This window comes from Lissotriton helveticus, chromosome 9 (assembly GCF_964261635.1).
Source record: "Lissotriton helveticus chromosome 9, aLisHel1.1, whole genome shotgun sequence".
In the NCBI taxonomy this organism is placed as follows: Eukaryota; Metazoa; Chordata; class Amphibia; order Caudata; family Salamandridae; genus Lissotriton; species Lissotriton helveticus.
In genome coordinates this window covers 682,996,385-683,023,285 of record NC_136070.1, presented here as the reverse complement: position 1 = coordinate 683,023,285, position 26,901 = coordinate 682,996,385, and the positions used below count along the sequence as shown (strand labels likewise).

Below are 26,901 nucleotides of genomic sequence, written 5' to 3'. Positions count from 1 at the left end.
TTTCCTTTGCTAATGTTTTTTTTACATTTCACATAGCAACCAAAAGTAGTATTCAATAATGCCAACAAATTATTGATTACCAACATGATACAATTCTAGGGCCCCTCTTAAAATTCACTTGTTTTACCTGTATGTTTGGTCACCAGGAGTGTAATGCAAAGTCGTTGTGCTCTTTAGTGAAAGTCCTTTAAACATTTACTTGTGGTATCCAACTTGTATTTCAAAGGGTGTAAGCAGCCCCTCAGACTAGAGAAGATACAATGTCCCTCTGTATGTTCTAAGCGGTCACTGAGGCTTCAGGATGACTCATAGCTGCTCAGGACGTATCGCTGGGTTCTAGTGACTGAAGATTTGCTGTTCTGTTGTGATTAATGCACCAATATGGGACGTCAGTATGCTTGATTTCACTTAAATAACCAAATTTGACTTACCCAGTATCACAACAAGTGGAAAAATTGCAGCAAGGTTGATGTTCTTTTTTAATTCTAGCACAATTGTTTGGGTTCACATATTTCCTTTATTTATCCCGATTTCATATGTAACAAATAAAAATACAAGTTTTGCTTCTCAAGCTGTCTTCACAAATTGTGTACAAATCAGAATTTAGCTGGTTCAGTATTTAGAATGATTGCTTGAAAAACGATATTCACCGTAATCCCTTCATCTCTCCACTCAATACACCAGCTCAAAGCCGAAGAAATTATCAGAGGTGAGTGTGTCAAATAGTGGGGAATTACAGTCTGAATTGATGTGGTATTTCCATTTCTCATGGTTACCTTAGGGGCAAACTTGGAATCATACATTTTTCCTGTAACTCAAAATTACTGATACTCAGAACATTGGTAGTGTCAGGTGTGGAATACCAATATGTTGGCCCAAAGTGCACATGATGGAGGCCTGAACCATTGCACAACTCCACCTGGGGTGTAAGTGACTCACCAATGGAATTATTTAGTTCTGTATTTGGTCCTCATTTCTCAATAATGTATTATTTCATTGAAGCTAATTTCTAACTATGGGATAGGGTGTTCATTATGAGTGGATCACTTGGGAATGGTTGCAGTGGCAGGCATGGACAGCAAATCGAGGTCACACTCACCTTGAGCAAACGAAATGCCATATCAGCAGGCAGCTGGGGTTGGAGGCTTTCAACCTCTTTAACCAACCATGGAAGCTCTTTATCTAGTTGCTCCTCTGGCAGGACGGAGGCCAAATGTCCCAGAGTGGTGATAACCTGTCCCCAGACCTGTTGAGATAAATGTATTTATGTATTTATTTAGAAAGGTTTAGTATTTCGCTGGCTACATCCATGGGTATCAGAGCGCTTTACATAAGTATGAAGATAATACAGTCGGAAAGTATCTGAAGAAATACACATCATCAAGTAAAAAATACAGTAATAAAGTGCGGTGTTAAGTTAAAATCAGTATAGGGAACAAAGTAAACATAACATTTTGCGTTGGTAAATAAGCGACAGAGGGAACTGCTTGAAGGAAAAGATATAGTGCGTACAAACAATTATTTACAGCAACAAGAGGATTAACTACTTAGTTAGTGTATATAGGAAGCAGGTATGATGTGCGTGGAGGGGTGAAGGAGTGGAAGGAAGGGGTCACAGAGATGGGGAGGGGGCGAAAGGGTAGGGGAGGGGGGAAGATAAGTCAGGGGGGAGGACGAGGGGTGGATAGTTGGAAGAGAGGGAGGAGTAGGCGAGAAGCAGGTAGAGTTTGAGGTCTTTTTTGAAGCTGAAGTAAGAGGGGTTCCTGCATAAATCAATAGGGAGGGTGTTCGATATGTTGGGAGCCTTACCTGAGAAGGAACGAGATTGAGAGGCTTTCTTTTTTTGAAGAGGGGGACGAGGAGGAGTGTGTTGGTGCTTCTCAACTGATGGGAGCAGGCTGCTTTTTTGAGTTTGCTTGAGAGGTAGATCGGGGACTTAAGGTGAAGGGCTTTGAGTGTAATGCAGGCAGTTTTGTAGGCAGATCTGCCTTCGAGAGGAAGCCATTTAAGGACTTTAAGGGAAGGAGAGATGTGGTTGAAACGTCTAGTGTCCGTTATAAGTCTGGCCACCAGGTTGATTATGGTTTTGAGGGGGGCAAGGTGGACTTTGGGGGTTCGGGAAAGGATATTGTTGCAGTAGTCAATTTTCGAGAGGACTAGGGATTGGAGTATGGATTTGAAATCTTCATCTGGGATGAATGGTTTAATTTTGTTTGAGCTGGCGGAGAGTGCAGTGTGCTCCTTTAGCCTAGTTTTTTTTATATGGGTATTGAGAGTAAGCTTATTGTCAAAGGTAATGCCCTGAGTTTTAACTGTTTTGGATAAGGAGAGTGGGCAGTTGAGGGCATTGAGATCGAAGATCCATGATTGGATAGGGAGTGAGTTGTTTTCAGGGGGGAAAAGAATAATTTCAGTTTTATTAGGATTGAGTTTGAGATGATTGGAGTGGAACCAGGATTGGATCGAAATCAAGGTGTTATTTAGGTGCAGGACATCAGAATGGGATTTAATTTTACAGTATAGTTGAGTGTCATCGGCGAATAGGTGGTAGTTAATTCTGGCTTGTTTTAGTATGGCAGTGAGTGGTTCCATAAAGAGGTTGAAAAGTGCTGGAGAGAGAATAGAACCTTGGGGAACACCACGAGAGACTTGAGAAGGGTTTCAGAGACAATTTTTGATTTTGACTTGTTGAGTTCTATGTTGAAAATAGGAAGTGAACCAGTTAAGGACAGGGCCATTAAGGCCAAACCGACATTTGAGTGTGTAAAATAGGGTTGTGTGGTTGACAGTGTCAAATGCAGCAGAGATGTCGAGGAGAATGAGCAGGGAGGACACACCCGTATCCAGTGCGTGGTGGATATCACCAACGATTTTTAGCAATGCGGTTTCAGTGCTACAGCCTTTATGAAAGCCGGATTGTAGAGGGTCAAGAAGGTTGAAAGTGTCAATGTGTTTGTCCAGTTGGAGTAGGGCATATTTATCAAGGGCTTTGGAGAAGAGGGGGAGGTTGGAGATAGGGCCGAGGGTGTTAGGATCATCAGGATCAGCTTTAGGGTTTTTGAGAATGGGGTTGATTTGACCAAGTTGGGGGGAGACTACGGCACACCCTGAGGTAAGGGAGGAGTTGATGATATTGGTCTAGTATGGGACAATGACATGTTTAAGATCTTGGAGAAGGTCAGAAGGGAAAGGGTCTTTTGTGTGAGAAGACAGTTTTAGTTTAGACAAGATATTAGAGGCTTCAAGAGAGAGGGAAGAAATTATGCCACGAGGCTTTGTTTTTAAGTTGCTGGTGGGCGGGGTTGGTTTCATGTATTATTGCAGCAGGAAGGAGTGGGGATGAAACAGGGGGCAGTGTGGCTAAGGCGGCGAGTACAGGGGCGGCTTCCGGGGTACTCTGTCAGTTGGGAGGGGTCTGAATTTGTGCAAAGATTGATCAATCTTGCCAATTTTTTCAGAGAAGTAGTTGGCAATTTCTTCACATTTGGTAGTGGAGGCTGTAAGTTTAAGGGGGGTAGCGAAGGTGTGTTTTCTAACAATGTTGAACAGTTCTCTGGGTCTATATTTGGCACTTGAGAGTTGCGAACAGAAAAAAGATGCCTTTTCATTAAAGATGTGTTTCTTGTAGGAGGATTGGGCAGCTCTGAGGAGGGCAAGATGGGAGGGAGAAGGGTCTAGTTTCCAGGTTCTGTCAGTCATTCTGAGAGCACGTCTTTCTATGTTGACGTCTGAGTTAAACCAAGATTTAGAGGGGATTTTTTTAGTTTTAAGTTAAGATGGAGCTATTTGGTCTAGAACCTCAGAGACCGATTTATTGAAATGCTCGGTGAGCTCATTGGTGTTAAGAAAAAGAGGGGTGAGGCGAAGTTGAGCTTGGAGTTTAGACTCTAATACTCCTGGTGGGATGAGATCAAAGTTTCAAATTAATTTCACAGTTATGGTGTTTTTCGGTGGGGGGAGCGGGGCCGCGGGGAGATTGTGAAACGAATGAAGTGGTGGTCTGACCAGTCAATAGGGATGATGTTGGAAAGGGAGGCCAGGTCATTGTTAGAGATGATGACATCAAGAATGGCACCTTTAGAGTGAGTTGGGGAGAGGCAGAGTTGTTTGAGGTTGTTAATCTCTAGGAGATCGGAAAGAAGTGCAACTGAGGGGTTATCTTGTTCGTTCCAGTGGAGATTGAGATCTCCAAGGAAGAGATTTTTGGAGTTAGAGAGAGAGGATTGAGTAAGAAGGTTGGATAATTTGTCTACAAAGTGAGGAGTGTCACCAAGAGGTTGGTAGATATTGTGTGGGTGAATCGGGGGAGCACCTTGGACTTTGAGTTCAGCACCTAGATATTCGAAAGTTGAGTAGTCAGTATTCTTGGCAAGAGAGAGTTGGAGTTGGTTTTTAAAGATTATAGCTATTCCCCTTCCTTTCCCCACTGGTCTGTCCTTTCTGATGATAGAGTAGCCAGGGGGGCAGAGTAGGTCAAGGATGGGTGATGAGTGATCATTCAGCCATGTTTCAGTGAGGAAGGCGATATCAATAGCTTCACTCAAGATATTTTCAGAGATTTCGGATGCATGGCAACCGGCCGAGCGGCAGTTGACAAGCATACAGGTTAGGGGATAAGGGTTAGTTTTGAGGGGGTGGGAGTAGATGGTGGTATGTTGCCGGGGAGTCTGGGGGAGCTAGGAGAGAGGGGGATTTCTCTAGCCCCCAGTATAACTAGAATGAGAGAGTGAGGGGGCAGAGATCTTTAGGTGGTGTTGAAGGAAGGTGAGAGATTTCAGCTGTATGGCAAATGGTCGAGTGGCCATTAGCAGGCATACAGGTGAGGGGGTTAGGGTAAGTTTTGGGGGGAGAGCGGGAGTGGATGGTGGTACGTTGAGGGGGGAGTCTGGGGGAGCAGGGAGAGGCGGGATTACACTAGTCCCCAGGATACCTGGGATGAGAGAGTGAGGGGGTAGAGATCCTTAGGCGGTGTTGAAGGGAGATAAGATTTGCAAAGGGCAGAGAGGTCGGAGTTCGAGAGACCGTTCAATGTGCGATGAGGCCTATGAGTACGGCAGCGGAGGGGAGTAGTTCTCCAGTGTTTGGGAATAGTGACCTTTTGAAAGCCAGAGTAGGGAGAAGTAGAAGTAAAGTAGGGGGCTCTGGGGTTGAGGGATATAAGTTGTTTATAATCCTCTTCAAGCAGAGAGAGTTTGGTCACTAAGGTAGTTCATTTCAAATAATCTTTATTTCGATCACAGATCATAAAAGATGCATAGTATTTGTACACAATAAAAGTGATTAAACATAGTGTGATCCGATAGTTAAGAAAATATTAAAAAGAAGAACATAGGGTGCAGTAAAAGCAATAGGAAATTCAGGGGTACTGTTATACAAGTCTTTTCAACACTCGACTCCGAGTGAACCACATGGAGGTTAAAAATTTTGAAAGGGCAAAAACCACAATGGGAGAGAGATCTGTCTTTAAGATTCTGTAGGCAGGTTGAAAAGATCTAAAGCCCAAGTTCTTAAGTAACGGGACTAGCCAGTATTTCCTGCTCCTCTCGTAGCCCTTGCAGAAGAAGACGGCATGTGCATCATCTTCTTTCGGATGAGCACACACTGGGCAGAGTTCTGCGGTGGAGCGGGATTGCCATGACGCTGTGAATGATGCTAGAGGGAGGCATCCATACCTCCACTGTAAAAATAATTTTCTTGTTAATGTGGGGGAGATTGAATCTAGAGCACTTTCGAGATGATAAGAGTCTTTCGCTTTGAGGAACAGGTGTGTCAAGGATCCTTCTCTCGTGGCATCACTGGCTTTTGTGAGCATCAATTCATAATATGCTCTCACGAGTACCTTCTTTGGAGTCTTTACACAAAAGTTTAAGGGATCCGTCCATAGTTCCGAGAAACCCATCTCCTCTAGCATTGCCTTGACATAAATCATCCACGGAATTCTTTTAGCGTTCCTTAGCTCTAGAAATTCCTGTAATTCCTCTCTGTAGCTTATAAGGTCTGGGCTACACCACAAGCGCCTCCAAAAAGTTAGCGGTTTGAGTCCCAGCTCCTCTGTTATTGATCGAATTCCCAGGTCTAGTCTGAGGGGAAGTAGGGGGGTACTCTGAGGTAGAGCGACAACCTGTCTCAAGAATTTGTTTTCGATTACCTGTAATTTTGGGAGTTTGGAATGCCCCCACAATTCACCCCCATATGTGACACCCTCCCGGGCTTGGGTTTTGTAAATATGAATAATTGGGGTTAGTGGGCGATAAGAAGATTTATTCGCCAGACGCATCGTGCCACCCGCCAACTGAGCCAGTTTGATGGTCACTTTGGTCTGGTGGGTCGTCCAAGTTAGATATTCGTTTAGAGTAATCCCCAGGTATTCAATATTATGCACGCGTTCTAATTGGACAGTGCCTAGCCTGGGTGGGGCTCGATTATGGGGGTTAGGATTCAAGATCATAAATTTAGTTTTTTGTGGGTTGATCTCCAATCCACGTTCGGAGCAAAACTCTAGAAAGCCATCTAAAATGCGTTGGATTCCCATGGGGGATTTGGACAGCAGCAGGGTGTCATCTGCAAACATGATTGCAGGCACCCTGCTGCCTGTCAACTTTGGGGCATCGGTATTGGCAATCCTGTTTAGGTGGGCAACAACCCCGTTCACAAAGAGGCAAAACAGGGTCGGTGCAAGCACGCAGCCCTGTCTCACCCCTCTGCGAACGGGGAACCTTTCGGTTAACTTGCCACCTTTGCCACACCTTACGCGGGCGTAGTTGTTGCAGTGAAGTCTCATCAGGATTGCCAAAATATCCCCAGGGACGTTTAGCTCTTCCATGACTCTCCACAGCCTCGCTCTAGGCACCAGATCGAAGGCGGCGCGTAAGTCTACAAAGATGGTATATAGAGTGCCGCCCTCGATTACAGCTGTTCTCCAGTAGAGTAGGTTTAACCTGAAGATTTGGTCTATGGTCGAGACACCCTGCCTAAATCCTGCCTGGTAGGGGGACAGGATGTCCATCGCTTCTATCCAGGCCTGTAATCGATTCAAGATCAGTCTACCAAAGAGTTTCTGGGATATGTCGATGAGACTAATAGGTCGATAGTTGGAGGGAAGCAGAGGGGATCCCTTTTTATAAATTGGAACTACCTCAGCTCCCCTCCAAGTATCGGGCACCTCCATTCCCCCCAAGATGGCATTGAATATCAATGTAAGGTAAGGTGCCCATATCCCAGGTTCCTGTTTGAACAGGTCCCCTGGCACCCCGTCTAGTCCCGGGGCTTTCCCTGCGGCTAAGCCTTTTATGGCATCCCTCACTTCTTTTTCGTTAAAGGGAACCCCAGTGGCGCTGGATGTACATGTGGTTCCATCAGTGTATTGATCCCCCCCTCCCTCCGCATACAATGCCTCAAAATGACTATGCCATACCAAAGGGGATATATTGGGCTCTATTGCGGAGGATAAGTCCTCCGTGCCATTCGCGACTATGCGCCAAAATTTGCGGGAATCTCTTGTTGATAGTGCTTTAGCGAGATTTTCCCAATAGTCATGGTCCCATTCAGCCCGGGCGTTCTCCAGGAGAGTTTTATACGCTTTTCTCCTGGCACGGATTTCTTCTCTGTTAAGGCGTTCTTTTATGGCATGTAGCAGGTGGGTTTTTGCTTCCCTACAAGTGGCGTTGTACCAAGACGTCTTGGGCGTGGGGCCTTTCCTTTTCCCTGAGGATGAAAACAAATCCTCTTCTAAGGTGTTAATCATATTGGCATGTATTTGTGCAAGCTTATCTCTGCTAGCATTGTCTTGGACCTCATTCCCTACCTGAAAGGCATTCTCCAAGAATGGGATGATCCTTTCATATAGCCGGGGTATCCTGTCTAGACTGTTGGCCAAATTCTCCCACTTGACTTTCCTCCGATTGTTTTCAAGTAGGAGGCCCTCCTTGTCTTTACCTGATCCGTGGGGTGTAACCTCACCTCCGGGCAGGGAAAGAGTCAATTCCAAGGCGTTATGGTCACTGTCCATTCTTTCAGTGACTTTGAAATCGACTATTGCTGGCCACATAAATAGTTTGATCATTATGTAGTCCAGTCTAGATTCACTGCCAGTTTTATTGTAGGTATGAAGGCTGGTATATCTGATTTACAACGGCCATTGCACGCCCTTAGACCTAGATTGAGGGTAAGGGCAGTTATCTGCAAGGCCAGGGGGGTCCAAGCCCTCGGAGGTGGTGCCGCCGTCTCTGGGATGAGCCAACATGAGTCTTCCTCATGGGAGGGACCATCACGTAGTCCAGGGAGGGGTTCGTAGTGAGAGTTAAAATCACCTCCTACCAGGCAGGCGAGTTCCCATGGGATGTCTTCTAAAAGCCCTGCTAACTCATCTATAGTACCAGATTCTTTGTGCATTGGTACCGGCCTTGAATAAATATTAATAACTAGCAGCTTCGTGGAGTCAGGCCACTCAAGTAGAACAGCCAATAGGTCGTCCGAGGCGGTTTCTAGGTGGGAGGCCTGACAGCCTAAGTCCGTAGCTACCCATGTCGTGAGTCCCCCTGACGGCCTGCCCCTTCCCCCCCATTTAGCAGCTTTGAAGAAAGAGGCAAAGCCCGGGAAAGATATTTCCTCACGCGCCCAAGTCTCTTGGAAAAGAAGTATGTTTTTGGAGCTAATATAAGAGCCCCACTCTGTACAATCTATTTTACTAGCGAGGCCTGCCACATTCCAGGAGGTCACTATTATTTGTGATAATACAGTAGTGGCTTGGCCAGGAATGGCGGGGTTATTGGGGGTAAGCTCAATGGGCGCCGGTTGGATTGTAGGGGAGTAATTCATGCCCGTAGGCTTATTGACAGGGGGTGTAATTAGATTCGTCGTACCACGGACTTGGCTAAGTTCGACTATGCTGGGTGACTCGGGGAGTGTTCTACTCCCATTCATGGGAGCTGCCAGTAGAGCACTCCGCTCTTCAGCCTCCTGTCAGTCTACTGTTTCTAGGCTACTGTATCTGTTGTGCGTAGAGAGATAGGCAGGATAGTGTGTTCTGTATGGCCCAGGGATTCCTCTCTTGTGGCCGCCATCCCCCGCCTCCTTCTCGGGACGGTTTCCCAACCGGCCTCGTTCCCGTATGAAGAAAACTGTTCTAGTGGTCTTCCCCTGTATTGCTGATGATCTAATCTCTCCCTATAACAATTTTCCCTACCCTCCAACAGCTCTTGGTGGTACCCCCATCTATAGTCCTCTATGTTATAGAGATTGGAAGGGTAGAAAAATGAGAGAGGGAGTGGTTGAACGACACTACCAGAGTCCTCATCGGGAGCCCAAGTACAAATGTACGCGGCCGTGTTCGGGTCTCTAAAAGTGACCAGAATACAGTCTCCCCCGATGGATTTCTCAGTATAGCCCACCCACGATACCCTCCTAGCCATGGAAATGTCGCTAGTTATTCCTCTCGGAAGTGGTCTATTTTCCGAGAGCCAATTTATGACTTTGTTCTTCAATGAAGTGATGGATTCAAATGTGGAATGATTTAATTCCGGTACCCCCGCCAGAACTAGAGTGTAAGGTGCTACCTCAGGAGGGAGATTTATAGGCTTTGATCTGCGGTTGGTGTTTAATTTCTCTCTAGTCGGTGGTGGAATACCTTTGATGTTAGTCGGGGGCAAGGCCTTATCTTTTGCTGGCGGAATTATTTTTGGAGTGGCGGTCACTGTTTGTGGTGTTGAGATAGAGGCCTTGTTGGCCTCTAATGATTGCAAAGTATTGTTAGGTATAGATTGTGTGGGTTTGGGGTTTGTGGGAGGGAGCTTATTGTTTGTTACTATAGGGGGTCCATTGCCCTTAGTGGGTTTAGGTCCCAGACCCTCTTTCACTATTTTTGACCCATTATTGTCACTTTTCCTAGAGTCGGCCAGTTGCACAGTTGCCTTTTCGATGGTGACTAATCTCGCTTCGATTTTGATCAGTCTAGCCTCAAGGGGACTTCACAAGGACCTAAGGAGAGTGCCTATATCCTCCAGTGTAATGTCGTCAGAGGTAGTATCTAGTTGCACATTGTTGGTGGACTGTGGTAGTGTAGTTTGGTTGACAGTGCTAGGAGAGGTTGGCATTGCTGATCTTTCTGGCATAGGCGCAGCGGTGGCCCCCTTCCCCCCTTTACCTCTAGATTGTTTGGGTGTGAGTGATTTGATCTTATCATCATCTATATTTAGTGTACCCTGCTTCCTTTTTTTTGGTATGGCCCCTTCTCTAGTCCCCCTATTGCTATCTTTGTTAGGTTCTATGGCATTAGCTGCGACAATGATCTCTATTGGGGTCGGTTGAGTGGTTTGGAAGTTGGGTAAGGCCATAAGGCTCATATCCTCAAGGTCGCTCGGAGCCTCCATGGTGAACTCTGGGTTATTAGTTGTGGGACTTGGTAGTGGACAGGTTATCTGGTCAATGCTATTGCTAGTAGGTACACAAGGTCTATCTTCGGGGGTTCTAGCTTGGGCCATCGGGCCCATTGAGGATCTCCTTACCCAGTCGATTTCTTGGGATAGTCTTCGCTCGAGGACCTCGATTTCTTCATTCAGGAGAGAACCTGCTTTGGCAAAGTAGGTGTCGATAGGGCCTTTGATAGCTCCGGCCGCAGCTAGAGAAGATGTTTTACTCCTGGTTTCCCTTGTACTCATTTTAGTATTATTTCAGTGGCCTCGGTGAGGCGGCGAAGAGACGGGGTCCGGACCGGACTCTTATGTACTCGATCGGCCTCAAACGGCCCGCTCTTTGCCCGTTCTTCGCCCCGGCCTGCGTCCCGCGTGCGTCCCGCGTTGCGGGAGTATCCAAGTCAGTAAAATACGAGGAGGCTGGGGGCGTGGCCGCCGGGGGAAGAGGCACCAGCTGTGTAGAGCTGAGGCTGCTGGTCCTCGCAGTCCCCCGGTAGGCTCAACGCGCTGGTGGCACAAACAAACACTCACCCGACCTGTCCTCTGCTGGGAGCGCGTGTGCTCTCTGCCGACTGCAGAGCCGCTCACACCAGCGAGGAACCGGCCCAGGGAGCAACTGAGCGGCACCCGCGCAGCGGGTGTCGCGAAAGGTGAAGGGCGAGGAAAAAGGCAGTCAGGCTGGGACAGCAGTCTCTGGTATTCCGTGTGGCAATGAAATCCGGTAAGAAGCACCCAACACAGCCGGTAGATGCAGCGTTTAAGATTGCTGGAGAACCCGGAGACGCCGCGCTCAATTGAAGCACCCCTGAGGCACCCGCCCGCCTCCCCCCCCCTCTCGTCATTAGTGACTCTATGCGGAGGCCGGAGGCAGAGGAAGAGGTGCAGCGGCGGAGCCGTTTTGAGCAGAATTAACGGTGAGCACAAAAGGGGACAGTGCACCGAATTTCTTCCAGCGAAGTGGGGACTGCTTTGTGCTTGTGGTCTGCTTGTGGACTACTGTTGTGCTCTGTGGCAGACTTGGACCGTGTTTTCTGCTCTCTGCTTTTTTGTACCACTTTGTGCATACAGCCTCCCGCCCACGATTGAGGGAGGGCGAGGGAGAGGCGCGGCAGACCGCTGCAGGCCACGAATGATCACCACGGACCACTGATGACTTCAAGCGGTGAGCAGGGAGCAATGTGGGGTAATAGGCATTGAGCACTAGCAGGCCCCCCCGGTGGATTATTAACTACAGCTCATATAGAGCTCATATAAGTACACAAAGCACTATAAAGCACTACACAGCAAACAGAGGCGCTTTATTGCTATAAACAGCGGATATCTATCTAAGGGGCGCCAGAGGTCGTGAGAGTGAACGTGACCCATAAGTTTAAAAGTTTAAAAGCACATAAGGAGGTGCGAGGACAACTGTCTCTGGGTAGGGCTCCTGCTCTACTGCTTGTTGTTGTTTTATTGCTAAACTGCTGCAGCGCCAGCCAACCTCCCTGCCCTTGATTCTGTTCCCTTCCTGACAGCAGCTGACCCTTACTGATTGGGCAGACGGGCTTGGGAGGGTGCGTTCATAGGGAGTGGGAGGAAAGGCAAGGAAGGCAAGGAAGTGCAACAACAACAAGGCAAGGGGAAAAGGCCACCCAGAGAGTGGACATCAACAAACGAACAAGGAATTGTGGGTTTGAGGGCTAGAATATTTGTTGTACTCTTGTACTCTTGTACTCTTGTACTTTTGGCGTGAGTGTGGAGACACGCAGGAATCTGTCTTTCCCCTGAGCTTGAGGACCCGTAGTTGGCACTAAGGATCAAATAGTACAAAACGCAAAACCAGAATGCGTTCAGGCAAAGTAAGAACAACAGGGACTACTGCCAGACGTTTAAAAAAACTCCAGCAGCCAAATGTGAAAGCCAATATTTCTAGATCAAATCAAACCTTAATTTCTCCGATAGCCAGAATGTTTGCAAAATCAGGAAAAATACCGGACAAGTTTGAGTTCTTGAAAGACCCAGCTGGTGCTCTCATACTCATGCATAAGGATATGGAAAAAGATAATCTACAAACGCCTATAAATCCGATGACAGCCGAAAAGCACATGAGGCAAATTATTGAAAGCACCCCCATAAAAAGAGATTGTGACCTACAAAGGAATGACTATGAGTTCCAAATTAATGATCATGATATCCTAAATGTAACCATCACTGAGGATTCAAATAATGTCGACCTAGCTGACTCAAACGCTGGAAAAAGAAAATCTACTAAGTGCCAACAGCATGATGGAGTTAAAACAGACAGTAATACCATTGGAAGTAAATGTAGAAATTAGGAAGAAACCTCAGTCTTATAAGGATGATAGTCACACCGAACACAACAAATTACTCAAACATAATAAAGATTACGGAAATCAAGAAATGTTGAAAATAGGGCAAAATAACTCCACAAGAGAGGAGTTGCTCTCAAAGGCAAATATCATTCATAAAACAGATTCTTCTTCTTTATTAGATCCTATAAATGAAACTCCATTGGAAAACAACCCGATCGGAACAAAAATGCCAACGGTCGGATTAAAATGGGATCTATTCTATCAAACATCAACGCTAACTCTAGAGGCACTAAAACACCAATCAAATAAGATGGACATTCAGATTGATCTCCTCACCATGATGGCATCATCAGTTGCAGGGATAGACAATAAACTCGCGCAGCTTAATAATCTGATAATCAGAGTCCAAAATGATAAACAAAAAATAGACATGGAATGTATCTGCTTGCCCCTATTGGAGAAACTTGCAGTAATACCTGAGGTCCTGCACACTATAATAGAGGACACAAAAAACGTGCTAAAGAAAGAGATTGGGCACGAACTGGGTATAAGGAAAAAAAAGGATGGGGATATAGTTAATATGGAGGAGGTTAAAATTACTGCTAAAAAGAACAAAGAAGAAAAAGCAGTAGTAAGGTTGTCAGAGGACAAAGAAGAAACACATGATGTAAGTGACCCTTTATCTGTAATCAACCAAAAGAATGTAATGCATGATGAAGATATAAATACAGCAGAAATAGGAGAATATGACTGTAAGAGGCAAGACTCAAAAGGTTATACTATGACAAAAAGGCAAAGGAAAAAATTACGTAAGTCAAGAAAAAACCAAAAGTCTAACTACCAAAAAAATGAGGATAAAATAGAGACCAATCACCAGGAACAAGAAGAAACAATAAAATCTGATGGTCTAACAAACAATAGAGTACTGAAACAAGAAGAAGAAAATAGTAAAGAAAGAAAAAGTCCTCCGTTGTCCATCAAAGAACCTAAGAAAGTATTCTCAATATTCATACAAGAGCCACCACAGAAACAACTATTACATAATGTGGATAAAAAAAGTCAAAATGAAATAAGATCATATGAGATGGCTAGAATGAACCCCCCTTGTATAAAACAAAACAGAATTGAGAAAATTGAAGCCCAGGTGAATGACTCTAAACAGGATCATACGAATGGAAACTCTCAGTCACTAAAAACAATGAGTAAATCCTCCGACCAACAAGACGGGCTTTATAATGGTAACATAGAGCCATGTTTGATGAGAATCAAGAATGATGTACCTAGAAGGAACTCTGAAACAATAGTAGAGCACAAAATTAAATCTCCTCTTTGGGATCAATTAGTAATCGAAAAACGAGAAGGAGAAAAAACAATCAAATATAAAACAACCCAAACAAAGGATTCATCACGTAAAGAAAATCAAGTGGTAGTGGAGAAAATTCAACTGATATTTAACCCTGAATATGAATCCAGAGGTAGATGCGATACTCTGAATAGAGGGAATATTCTCAGATTATTCAAATCAATCCCAGCATTAAACAATATCAAGAAAGATGACATTAACTCCATTGAATTTATTGCTAATAAGAACAGTTCCAAAGAAAGTACACTGGTAACGGTTAATTCGATGACAATAGCAGATCAAATACTAAAAGAAATTTCAACATTTAAGGCTTGGGGAATAGTTATTACAAAGCAGGCCCCGAAAGTGTATCCAATCCCGTTCACCAAAGAGGCAAACTTGGTCCTAACAGAGCAAAATACCAAACAAAAAGGAACTATACTTAGGAATGCTCGGGGTAGATCCATTAGCACATCAGGAGCGGCATCCCCACCTACCTTGAAAGATATTCCATCAGGAATAAATGAAAAATGGATTGTGCAAGCCCTGCATAACAAGGACGAACAATGAAGGATTAAAAAACCAATTTTTGAATTAAAAACAGCTAAGTTGAGAATGTGTTCGTGGAACATAAATGGAGTAGGGTCCAAACTTTCTAACTCGCAAATAAGATGTATACCCACAACATGTCAAATCTTATTTTTACAAGAAACCTGGGAACTCCACCCGTTTGCACTGAATGGATATGTAGGTTACTATGAAAATGCAATAAAAAATCATAGACATGGTCGAGCAAGTGGGGGGCTAGCAGCCTTTGTCTCCTGCAGCTTGCAAGTAGAACATGAAAAAATTGCAGCTAATAGTAAAAACATTCTTATAGTAAAAATGAAATACAAAAATACTGAGCAACATAATAGGTCAATAATTTTGATCAATGTATATATCCAACCAACAAAAGTGAGCAGAATGGATATATGTGCCACCATTAATACTATACTGTTGGAACAAATGTTAAATAATCCATTAGTAGACTATGTGCTGACTGGGGATTTTAATCTGAACCTATTAACACCATTTATAAGGGATGATGTAACACAATCCCAGGACCAACAATGGTTAATACCGCAGCAAGAGCAGCCTGGCATTTCGAGCATTAAGAGGAGAAATCATATAGGGACAACATTCGTTAAGGATATGGAAGCGCTGGGTTTGCGAGTCCTTAATGGACGATTTAAAGATGATAGTCCGCCTGCAAATACATATATAGCCCATAATATAAGCTCCAGAATTGATTATACAATGGTCTCATTGAATATATTTCAGAATATAATCTCTTATGGATTGGTTAAAGTTGAAGACAGTGACCATTGCCAGCAGATAATAACCACCAATATTACAAACAATATGAATCAACAATATCATACTATGCCAGGTCTTACTGGAACGATAAATTATAAAAAATTAATTTGGACCAATTTCAACAAGGACTGCATGAATGAAAAAGTTGAAAATATTATAAAGAGTTGCTTCACGGGCAATGGGAATGAGTCAGCCGTTGAACAATGGGTGGAATTTACCAGAAAATTAGTGAAACCCCAATCCCGGACTAACACAAGCAATATGAGGTTGAATAAGGATGCTGATGAAAATGACTCACACATGAATCTCCCCTATACAATTACAAAGTTAAAAAGAGCACGGAACAGGCTAAGAAGACAACAAAATTCCAAAATGACTAGTGAGGAGACCCTGAGTAATTTAAAAACTTTGAACCAGCACCTCAAGAAACTTATATGGAATGAGAAATATCAAGAAAAACAGGAATTATGGTCCAAACTATTACACGCAAGTAAACAGGCTAATGCGAGAGAATTCTGGAAAATCATAAACAGATTAGTACGGCCAAGCAAATTGGTAGTCTCGTCGTCAATAACCGAACAAGAATGGGTAACTTTCCTAGAAAAACATCTAAACAACAATGGTGCAGTAAAAATCGCTGTGAGTATGCAAAACAGCTTTATAGCCAGTGATGAGATGCAAGAACAATTTGTAATGTCTAAAATGCATTTGATAAGATTGATTAAGAAGCAGAAAGATGGAGCGCCAGGACCAAACGGGATTCCATTTGCCCTATATAAAGAAAATCCTGATTTTTGGTCGACGTACCTAGTAAAGGTATTCAATGAAGTGATAGAGACGGGAAAAATCCCTGATTCATGGCGAGGATCTTTAATCTCTCCTATATATAAGAAAGGTAATTGGTCTCTTGCAGAGAACTACAGACTCATTACCTTACAAGATACAGATGCTAAACTGTTTGCTGGTGTGCTTTTAAACAAACTAAATGAATGGGTAACAGAAAACAATATTTTACCAATGAATCAAACTGGATTCATTAAAGGGCTTGGAACAATGACAAACATCATGGCATTATCGCTAACAATTGAAAAATCACTGAGAATAAAATTGCCCTTATATCTATGCTTTGTAGACTTTAAGTCTGCTTTTGACTGTGTGCAAAGAAATCTACTGTGGAAAAAACTTTTTGAAAAAGGCATCCCGGCCGCGCTACTAAAACTTATACAGTTGCTGCACAACAAAACCTGGGTGAGAGTAAGGATGGGAGATGGTCAGACATTATCAAAGGAAATTCCTGCATTGGAAGGGCTGAAACAGGGATGTGTTCTGGCCCCCCTCCTTTTTAATCTATTTTTAGGAGACCTATCGGTCAACCTGAACGATCTTAATGCACATCCCCCTAAGTTGGGGGGAAAATTGATATCCAACTTGATGTATGCGGACGATGCGATCCTATTAAGCCACACTAAAATAGGTCTCCAGCGTTTAATCAACAGTACACTCTTGTATGCAAATGAAAATGGAATGGTTATTAACGAAACCAAAACAAAAATCATGGTGGTATCCAGGAACAAAAATATGAGACAAAAAAATAAATGGTACATGGGAAATAATCAACTTGAACAAATAGAGGTGTACAAATACCTGGGGGTACTGTTTGACCAGAAGGGAAACTATCTCCTACAGAAACAGGACATCCAAAGGAAAGCCAACTCACTAACAGCAGCATTTAAGATAGCACAAAAATCCCTTGGAAGTTTAACTTATGGCCCACTATTGAAAATCATAGGTGCTAAATTGCTCCCAACTATTACATATGGAAGTGAGGCATTGATGGGTAAGGATGCGGCACCAATTAATAAGGCACTCTCTAAAGTATATAGATCTCTCTTCCACCTTCCTAAGAATGCTTCACCAGCACAAATAAGACTAGAATTTGGTTTGACCAATCAAGAGTTAGCGAGAAAAGGTCAGTTTATTAAAATGTGGTATAGGTTTAAGAATGACCATGATAATCAAATTTCACAAATACTCTGGCAAGAAGTAAATAATAATAAAAAATCACTTGCTGGGAGATATCTTCATGATGCACTAGAGGAGTTTTCATTGATGCCTATATGGAACAATACAATAAACAATGGATCGTTTAAAAAAATAGTGAATCGAACAACCAGTTTCTTATCACTATTATATGATAAAAACATGCTGGCAAAAAGGAAGCACGCGTGGACAGTAATAAATGGATATGAAAAAAAGAAAGTGCAAGAATACTTGGAGATACCGTGGTCTGAGAAAAGTAAACAATTTTTCATGAATGCAAGATTTGGAATGTTGCCAGGCCTCAGTCACGCTCTGCCATGGAAAAAATTTAACTCCAGTTTATTGTGTAGACTTTGCAAAGGTGGAGAAGAAAATATTGTCCATCTCCTATGTATCTGTCCTGGCCTTAGCAGGGAAAGATGTGCATTACTTAAACCTCATTTTAATCTTCGGGCCACAAGAACATGCAGGCAGGCATTGAAAATTTGTCTTGATCCAAATGATATAGTTATGAACGTTGCCTTTGTAAAATTTTTAAAAATTATAACTACTGAATTAGAAAAGTAGATGAGGAAAAAAGCTTTTATGAAATCATAAACAGATAAATAGATATTTAAAAAAATTCTTTTACTATATTTTTATTTAAGTCCAATCATCTCAATTTTAAGGATAAAAGAAATGCTTTCTCTTTTTATTGTATTGTATTGTATTACATAAATTGAAAATGTTTTTGTAATGGAAGTATTGTAAGATTTTAATTAATCAAACAATAAAGAATTACTTACTTACTAAAAAAAAAAAAAAAAAAAGATTGCTGGAGGCTGGGGGCATGGCCGCCGGGGGAAGAGGCACCAGCTGTGTAGAGCTGAGGCTGCTGGTCCTCGCAGTCCCCCGGTAGGCTCAACGCGCTGGTGGCACAAACAAACACTCACCCGACCTGTCCTCTGCTGGGAGCGCGTGTGCTCTCTGCCGACTGCAGAGCCGCTCACACCAGCGAGGAACCGGCCCAGGGAGCAACTGAGCGGCACCCGCGCAGCGGGTGTCGCGAAAGGTGAAGGGCGAGGAAAAAGGCAGTCAGGCTGGGACAGCAGTCTCTGGTATTCCGTGTGGCAATGAAATCCGGTAAGAAGCACCCAACACAGCCGGTAGATGCAGCGTTTAAGATTGCTGGAGGCTGGGGGCGTGGCCGCCGGGGGAAGAGGCACCAGCTGTGTAGAGCTGAGGCTGCTGGTCCTCGCAGTCCCCCGGTAGGCTCAACGCGCTGGTGGCACAAACAAACACTCACCCGACCTGTCCTCTGCTGGGAGCGCGTGTGCTCTCTGCCGACTGCAGAGCCGCTCACACCAGCGAGGAACCGGCCCAGGGAGCAACTGAGCGGCACCCGCGCAGCGGGTGTCGCGAAAGGTGAAGGGCGAGGAAAAAGGCAGTCAGGCTGGGACAGCAGTCTCTGGTATTCCGTGTGGCAATGAAATCCGGTAAGAAGCACCCAACACAGCCGGTAGATGCAGCGTTTAAGATTGCTGGAGGCTGGGGGCGTGGCCGCCGGGGGAAGAGGCACCAGCTGTGTAGAGCTGAGGCTGCTGGTCCTCGCAGTCCCCCGGTAGGCTCAACGCGCTGGTGGCACAAACAAACACTCACCCGACCTGTCCTCTGCTGGGAGCGCGTGTGCTCTCTGCCGACTGCAGAGCCGCTCACACCAGCGAGGAACCGGCCCAGGGAGCAACTGAGCGGCACCCGCGCAGCGGGTGTCGCGAAAGGTGAAGGGCGAGGAGAAAGGCAGTCAGGCTGGGACAGCAGTCTCTGGTATTCCGTGTGGCAATGAAATCCGGTAAGAAGCACCCAACACAGCCGGTAGATGCAGCGTTTAAGATTGCTGGAGGCTGGGGGCGTGGCCGCCGGGGGAAGAGGCACCAGCTGTGTAGAGCTGAGGCTGCTGGTCCTCGCAGTCCCCCGGTAGGCTCAACGCGCTGGTGGCACAAACAAACACTCACCCGACCTGTCCTCTGCTGGGAGCGCGTGTGCTCTCTGCCGACTGCAGAGCCGCTCACACCAGCGAGGAACCGGCCCAGGGAGCAACTGAGCGGCACCCGCGCAGCGGGTGTCGCGAAAGGTGAAGGGCGAGGAAAAAGGCAGTCAGGCTGGGACAGCAGTCTCTGGTATTCCGTGTGGCAATGAAATCCGGTAAGAAGCACCCAACGCAGCCGGTAGATGCAGCGTTTAAGATTGCTGGAGGCTGGGGGCGTGGCCGCCGGGGGAAGAGGCACCAGCTGTGTAGAGCTGAGGCTGCTGGTCCTCGCAGTCCCCCGGTAGGCTCAACGCGCTGGTGGCACAAACAAACACTCACCCGACCTGTCCTCTGCTGGGAGCGCGTGTGCTCTCTGCCGACTGCAGAGCCGCTCACACCAGCGAGGATCCGGCCCAGGGAGCAACTGAGCGGCACCCGCGCAGCGGGTGTCGCGAAAGGTGAAGGGCGAGGAAAAAGGCAGTCAGGCTGGGACAGCAGTCTCTGGTATTCCGTGTGGCAATGAAATCCGGTAAGAAGCACCCAACACAGCCGGTAGATGCAGCGTTTAAGATTGCTGGAGGCTGGGGGCGTGGCCGCCGGGGGAAGAGGCACCAGCTGTGTAGAGCTGAGGCTGCTGGTCCTCGCAGTCCCCCGGTAGGCTCAACGCGCTGGTGGCACAAACAAACACTCACCCGACCTGTCCTCTGCTGGGAGCGCGTGTGCTCTCTGCCGACTGCAGAGCCGCTCACACCAGCGAGGAACCGGCCCAGGGAGCAACTGAGCGGCACCCGCGCAGCGGGTGTCGCGAAAGGTGAAGGGCGAGGAGAAAGGCAGTCAGGCTGGGACAGCAGTCTCTGGTATTCCGTGTGGCAATGAAATCCGGTAAGAAGCACCGTAGTAATATTTCGGTCAATTTTGATGAGTGTTTGGGTAAGGAGGGTGAGCGGGGGAACAGAAGGGGCAGGGGTGGGGAAGGGTGTATTTTCAGTATTGGTTGGTAGGAGGGAGTTAATGTTCTGGGAGGGAAGGGTGTCGGGAGTAGGTGAGGGACGAAAAATCATGTCGAGGGATGGAGAGGGGTGTGGAGGAGGGCGGGGCACTGAGAGAGGAAGGAGAAAGTTTTGAGTAAGAGGTTGAGATGAGTGTGGGGAGAAATAACATCAATGTTGGGAGAAGGAGTGTGGTTAAGAAAAGGGAGGGTCGGAGAAGGGTGTGTAATAGAGTGAGGGGCAATGAGGGGTATTTTAGTAGTATAGCTGGGGCAGGAGGTGGGGTTGGGAGTTGGAGAGGTGAGAATGGGAGTTGGTGGGAGTGTTATTAGAGGGCGTGGGATTTGGTTTGTTCGTGAGCAGGAGATTTGGGGAGATGCAGAGTGAGTTTGGGATGTCAAGGGGGGATTCAGGAGAGAGCGATTGATTAGAAGTAGAGGCTTGAGAAGGGGAAGAGAATGAGAGGATAGGAGGAGAGGGGTGTGAGGAGGGGTACCATCAGAGTTTGGGGGAGAAGTGTGTAAAGAGGATGAAGAGTAGGGGAAAATGGGCAAATAGAGGAAAGAGCAATATGGAGGACACAGGTGGTTTGGGTGGTTTGGGTGTTAGAAATGGGGTTATGAGTTTGGGGGCATTGGTTATTAGCATAAGTGAGGGTAGAATTATTGGCAAGCGTTACACCTAAATTACACCTGGTTTTCAGTACCCCACACTAGACATTAACTACTTAAAAACATGAGCCACATGTGGAAGTAGGTGGTTCCCTGTAGAGGCAGCTGCACCGGACACCTGTTCTCCAGGAAGTGGTGTTGCCATACAAAGGCAGAGGCTTGTTTTTACTGGCAGTATAAAAAACTAGACAAGACTGATTCTGGAAAACAGAAATCTTATCCATGATGTGTTTCCACAAATACTTCAAATATATTATAATCCCAAGTTGATTAATGAATTTAATATCGGAGTAATTACCTCCAATTCCATTTTTAAAATTGCATAGACCCTTGGGTTCACCGCCATACCCTTCCTATTCCGTATTCCTCACAACCCTCTCTTGCGTTATTTGGATGAGAGTTCTACATCCACTCTCTCTGTTTACTCCCCCCTCCACTTTTGTATTGTATATGTTTTCCCTGCCACCCACCACGTCTCTCACCTGTTTTCAACAATTCCTACTCCCCTACTTAAGTCATCTCTTCCCTGAAGCCCCTCACTACCACTCCTGCCATTAATCCTCAATACCATTTTGAATCTGTACCATCATTTTATCCCAATACCCATTGTTCTCCTTGCCTCCTCTACCTGTTAAGATTGTGGTAGACGTAAAACAGAGACTCCTGCAACTCCGATTTTATTAAATTACCCTAGAATCTCACTCTGTCCCTTTCTTTTTCAAAAATACTTATTACACTTACTGTTCCTTAGTACTTTAGTATTATAACATGGTTTAGCTTTAATTTTGTTTAATATAGCTGCCTGATATGCATTGGATACTTGGTATTGTACAATACAGGTTTTTACACATTTTAGTAATCTACAAGAATAGAGATTGCAAGTCTGGATCAAGAGAAGGAATTACATTTTGTTTGTATTTCATCAAATGAAGTGCATATGCAAAGGCAGAGGGAGTCTTGTGTATGAATCAGTCTTCTCACAAAACGGTACAGCTCTAATAAATCATCCTCTGCGCTCTGTTATTTACCCACTTTTCCAACTCACCTCCTGCAGACTGGGGATGGTTTCAAGGAGAAAGACCTTGCAGGCTGAGTAGGCTTCAAAGAAAAGTGTGACTAGGGGAGCATCTACAGAGGCAGCAAACTGGCCTGCTAACATCTCAATGACTGCAGAAACATTAAAGAAAATCACAGTTAAAGATCAAAGGCTTAAGTGTTGTATTTTTCTGCACATTCACCACCTTGCCTGGTAGGACATACTGAACAAAAAACAGTGCAATGTGTTTGCTGACAGCAAATGATTTTTTGCATGAATTAGACTCAATAGGTTTTCTCTGACTCTCATGGGTCATGTAATGGTATCCATTTCAATCCTACATCCTATAGTACTTTTGTAGCATTCTAGATTCTAGACATTAGATGGTAATAATTCCACATTACTGCAACTCACTGTGTTGAACTCAAAAGAATGAAAGGACAAATATGTATCACCAGGGTGCTTTCTACTTAACATTTTATGTGGTTAACAAAAAAGTGTTGGTTCGGGTATCACCAGAGTAAAAAAAGTGGTGTAATGATTTTGCACTTGCTCCTCAGGAAGGAAGAAACTGAACCAATTTAATCTCATGCATCTGAATAAACACTAATTCACTCAATTTTCTGTTTTAAACATAACAAAAAGTGTGGACTCAAATTTCCCCTTTTCCTGTCCTGTTATTGTAAATGTTTAGTTGGGAGCAAAACTTGCTTCCTGCATTCTCTAATTTGTAAGTGGTAAAAAGGGTTAAAATATATTAACTCCATGATTTGCATCATTCAAAACTTTTACTTAATATGGTGCTTAGTTTGCAATTGTGTGAGCTGTAGGTTGCAGCCAGATGCCTGTGCCAATGAAATGAACAATTACCTCTTGAAAATGATGCAGTTTGCAATGGAGCAATTTGTCCACCAAACTCTAAATCAGGCCCTTATATTTTTGTTACTAAAAATAATAGGTTTTTCCTGGAGGTGTGCTCTTCAGACATGAGATTTGTTCCCCTTCTGACATGGCAAACTTGACACAGCAGCTCAGCATGCAAGTTCAATTGGCAGATGTACTAGAAAGTAGTGGAGTTACACTTTATGCAGACCAATGTTGCAGTTGAATTCTGATTTGGGCCACAAATGTGACTTCAATGCAGATAAGTTATCAGTTGTTGAAAACTATGGGATGAATATGGACTATTATTCTCTGCACCAATCAGACATAAGAAATTGCATCTCTTTGCATGAAGGGTGCTCTCTGCAAATGTTACAAAAGGGAACTCAATAAAGGTGTCCTTTCCCCACACTCCCCCAACCATCATACAGAACCCCACCCTTCCACCAGCACAGGTACACACCAAGGCTAAACCAATATTTCTGGTTGACTGTAGAAGCAGTCTTCATTACAGGATAGAAGGTTCTGAGAACCAGACCCAGGTGTGATTCAATTTCTGGTCCTGCAAGAGAAAATAAAAAAAAACATTATTAATGAAAAGAAAGACGAATACCAACTTCAAATGATGAGTGTGCTACAAAGCTCATGTGTTTGTTATGATACATATTGAAAAATAACTTGATGCATGGCTTTCTAAATTTTGCACTCAGCAGCAAATGAAACTTCAAACCTCCGAGGTAAAGGGGAACCAAATTTCACCAGATTTGATATAGGAAAATTGGCGCCTTTCTTTTTTGACAAAATGACTGCAACTCCTTTTTAACATGGCTCCCACAAGTAAGACCTAACTACAATTTTTACATCTTGGTGCAGTTGATGAATTTCTGCATCTACAGCAAAGTTTATACTAACTTTACAGGAGAAAGCAAGTAGGGCGTTTAGCCAAAACATGCTCCAGGCAAAGCAACTTTTTACAGCTCATAGAAGGCAATCAGCCTCCATCAGTAAGCAGAAAAGAAAGTTTCACATTGTCTTTACCCTGGATTCCCTGGATTCACTTGCACCTTTTTATAATGGTGATGAAGGAGAGCGGAATTATTGCAGGGTTGCTGCATTTTTACAGAAATCCAAAATCCTTGTACGAAGAAAGGCTTCATAGTTAAATAGTTAGTTGGTGTAGAGCTGTTTAGTTTTTAACTGTTTTTTAGCAAGAGACATAATGAAACAACACCTGTAAGGAACATCTGGTGCTGGTATATGGTGCTAAAATGTGAAACTGCAAAGTGAAAGGACTACGAACGACAACAAATCTAAAACAATATGTATAATTTTAACATAATAACCAAAATAGCAGCAATACATGTTTGTCCTACAAGAATTGCTGTCTGTGGACCCATATTTAAGATGCAACCATTCACTTCAAAGGCCTATTGCTGGAGCTCCATATTTGAAGCCTCCTGGTAGAATTAGCACTGAGATGTTTGTTTCTTTAATGAGCACTGTCTGTAAAGTAATCATCTTAGAGTTGATTTGATTAGCCATTATGACATGGGGTCGCAACATATAGTGTTGCTGTTATATTTCTTTCCTGTTCATTGTCGATTTCCTCACAAATTAAGTGTTTCAACTATGTGGGTTGAAAAGACAAAGTCATGGGCTTCTATTCTCAAAGCTACTATTTGTTTGAAACATATGTAGAAAATAACTTAAATATACCCTGCGTGGCTTCTTCCCACTTTCAATTTGCATAGAAATGCAATGCTAGTGATTGACCCACTTTCAAACACCACTGTAAAATGTATTAATCCACCATGGGCTAATACAAAATGTGAAACAATTTGGGACTAGAAAGAAGAAGCCAACATCTGTCAGGGCATGCTTCAAAGCCAACTACCTGTGTATTTGAGTGGTGTGATGACATGAGCCAAAGTCAGATAATACTATCTGCATCCAGACCTAAAAGCAATGTAGAATCTGTTAGATTGCCACAGATCACAGTGTTCCACAACAACATAGCATTTTTGAAATTACCGTATTGAATTGTCATTTGATGGATGGCCCAAAACACAATCTCTTCTTGAATAGATGGCACCATAAATAGATTCACAATCCTAGAAGATATTGACATTGGTATCCCCTTGGTAAGAGCAATTTGGCACATTAAAGCCATCCTTTCAAGTTCAGCAGAATTCTCCTAAATATGTAGAAATATAAAATATTGGTCATTTAAATGATTTATGACAAACAAGACGAGATAAACAAATCCAAAACAAGAATTAAGTGCAAAGTATCAGGTATGCAGACAATATTGTGAAACAGGAGATGCCTAAACACATCATTAAGGGCCTGATTATGAGTTTGGCGGATGGGATACTCCGTCATAAATGTGATGGATATACCGTCCACCATATTACAAGTTCCATAGGATATAATGGAATTGTAATATGGAAGACAAGATGTCCCTCACGTTTGTAACAGAATATCGCTGACTACCAAACACTTAGGGCTCGATTCACAGAACTAACTTAAGACAAAATCCTAAACTTACTACCATTTTGGTCCTCACAGAAGGCACTTACTCATTTTGGTTCGCCAGGATGTCAGTGGACGTTACTTGAGTTGTTACATTTATTTTGGTACCTAGAGTTTCCTTCTAGGTACAAAATGGTTGGTTGATGGCCATCCTCGGTTTGACAGCCGTTTACCAAATTTTGTGAGACATATGATTTGGAGGGTGGTGAGAATGACTGTGGTGGTGCAACGGTTGTTAGTCAGTATGTGGGGTATAGGTAATATTGTGAGTTTGAAATGTTGGTGGCATTGGTTGATAAGGAGAAAATAGTGTAAGATTTATAGGATATCTGGTGTAGGTGTTAGTGTAAGGCATAAAAGGAGAAGAATTGTAGGTGATGGAATGTAGGCTATTTAAAAGTTTACAAAGGCATGTTTCTTATTAGTGGATTAAAAACAGGGGTCTCCAACGGGTTAGTCGCAAGTTACTAGTAGCTTGCAGGCTGCTACTGAGTAGCTCACATATGATAATTGCCTGTCAACAAGCTTGAGGATATGCAGGTGCCATACAGATGACAAAACTATTTAAAACACTGTACCCGTTTCTATGATTTACTCAAAAGCTGAGAGGGCTGGATGATGCAGAATACCCTTTTCTGAAAAATAATTTCTTCTTTTTCTACTTTCTTTCTAGCCTTTCTTTCCTTTTCATTCTTTTTTCCTTGCTTTCATGTCTCTTGTTCCTGTCTTAATGTATTTTATTCCCTCTTTCTTGCTTCTCTTAATTTCTCCTTCTTTCTCACTTTCTTACTATTTGTTTACATTATTTCTTCCTTTCCCTCTTTTGTTGTGCATTCTTTTTCAGTTCTCTTTCTTTTTGGCAAAAGTTTCAGATTGCCATATTTCTTTCTTTTTTTATATTTCTACCTCTAGTTTCTCCTTTTCTTCCATTTCCCCATTCTTTGTTTCATTCATATTTGTTCTTTCTTCTCCTATTTCAATCTCTTAATAGTTTCCCTATTTTTCACTGCTTATTTCTTTTCCAGGCTAATTCTTTCTTCTTCAACTTTCTTTCTCTCCTTGTTTCTCTTAGTAATTATTTTCTTTATTCTTTCATTCTTCCTTTTTTCTCCCATGTCTGTTTTTCTCTGTTTATTTTTCTATCTTCCACTCTTACTTGCTTTCGCTCTTTCTTTTCATTTGTCCTAACTCTGTCTTTTTCAATGTCTTTCTTTCTCCTCTTTTTTCTCTTATTGTTTCTTTTTCTCCCTCCTTTCGTTCAATCTTATCTTTTTTCTCTGCCTTCATCTTTCCTCGTCTGTTATTCTTTTTCTGTCTTTTTCCT

General features: G+C 43.8%; 1 long non-coding RNA gene across 1 annotated transcript; it reads right to left on the bottom strand.

Moving 5' to 3' along the window:
• Window positions 1-22,170: 22,170 nt before the first annotated feature.
• LOC144782928 (uncharacterized) lies at window positions 22,171-25,186 on the bottom strand. Its single transcript, XR_013601319.1, has 3 exons — window positions 25,077-25,186; window positions 23,509-23,607; window positions 22,171-22,294 (listed from the first exon to the last, which is right to left on the bottom strand). It is a non-coding gene; the product is annotated as an uncharacterized LOC144782928 (long non-coding RNA).
• Window positions 25,187-26,901: the final 1,715 nt, after the last annotated feature.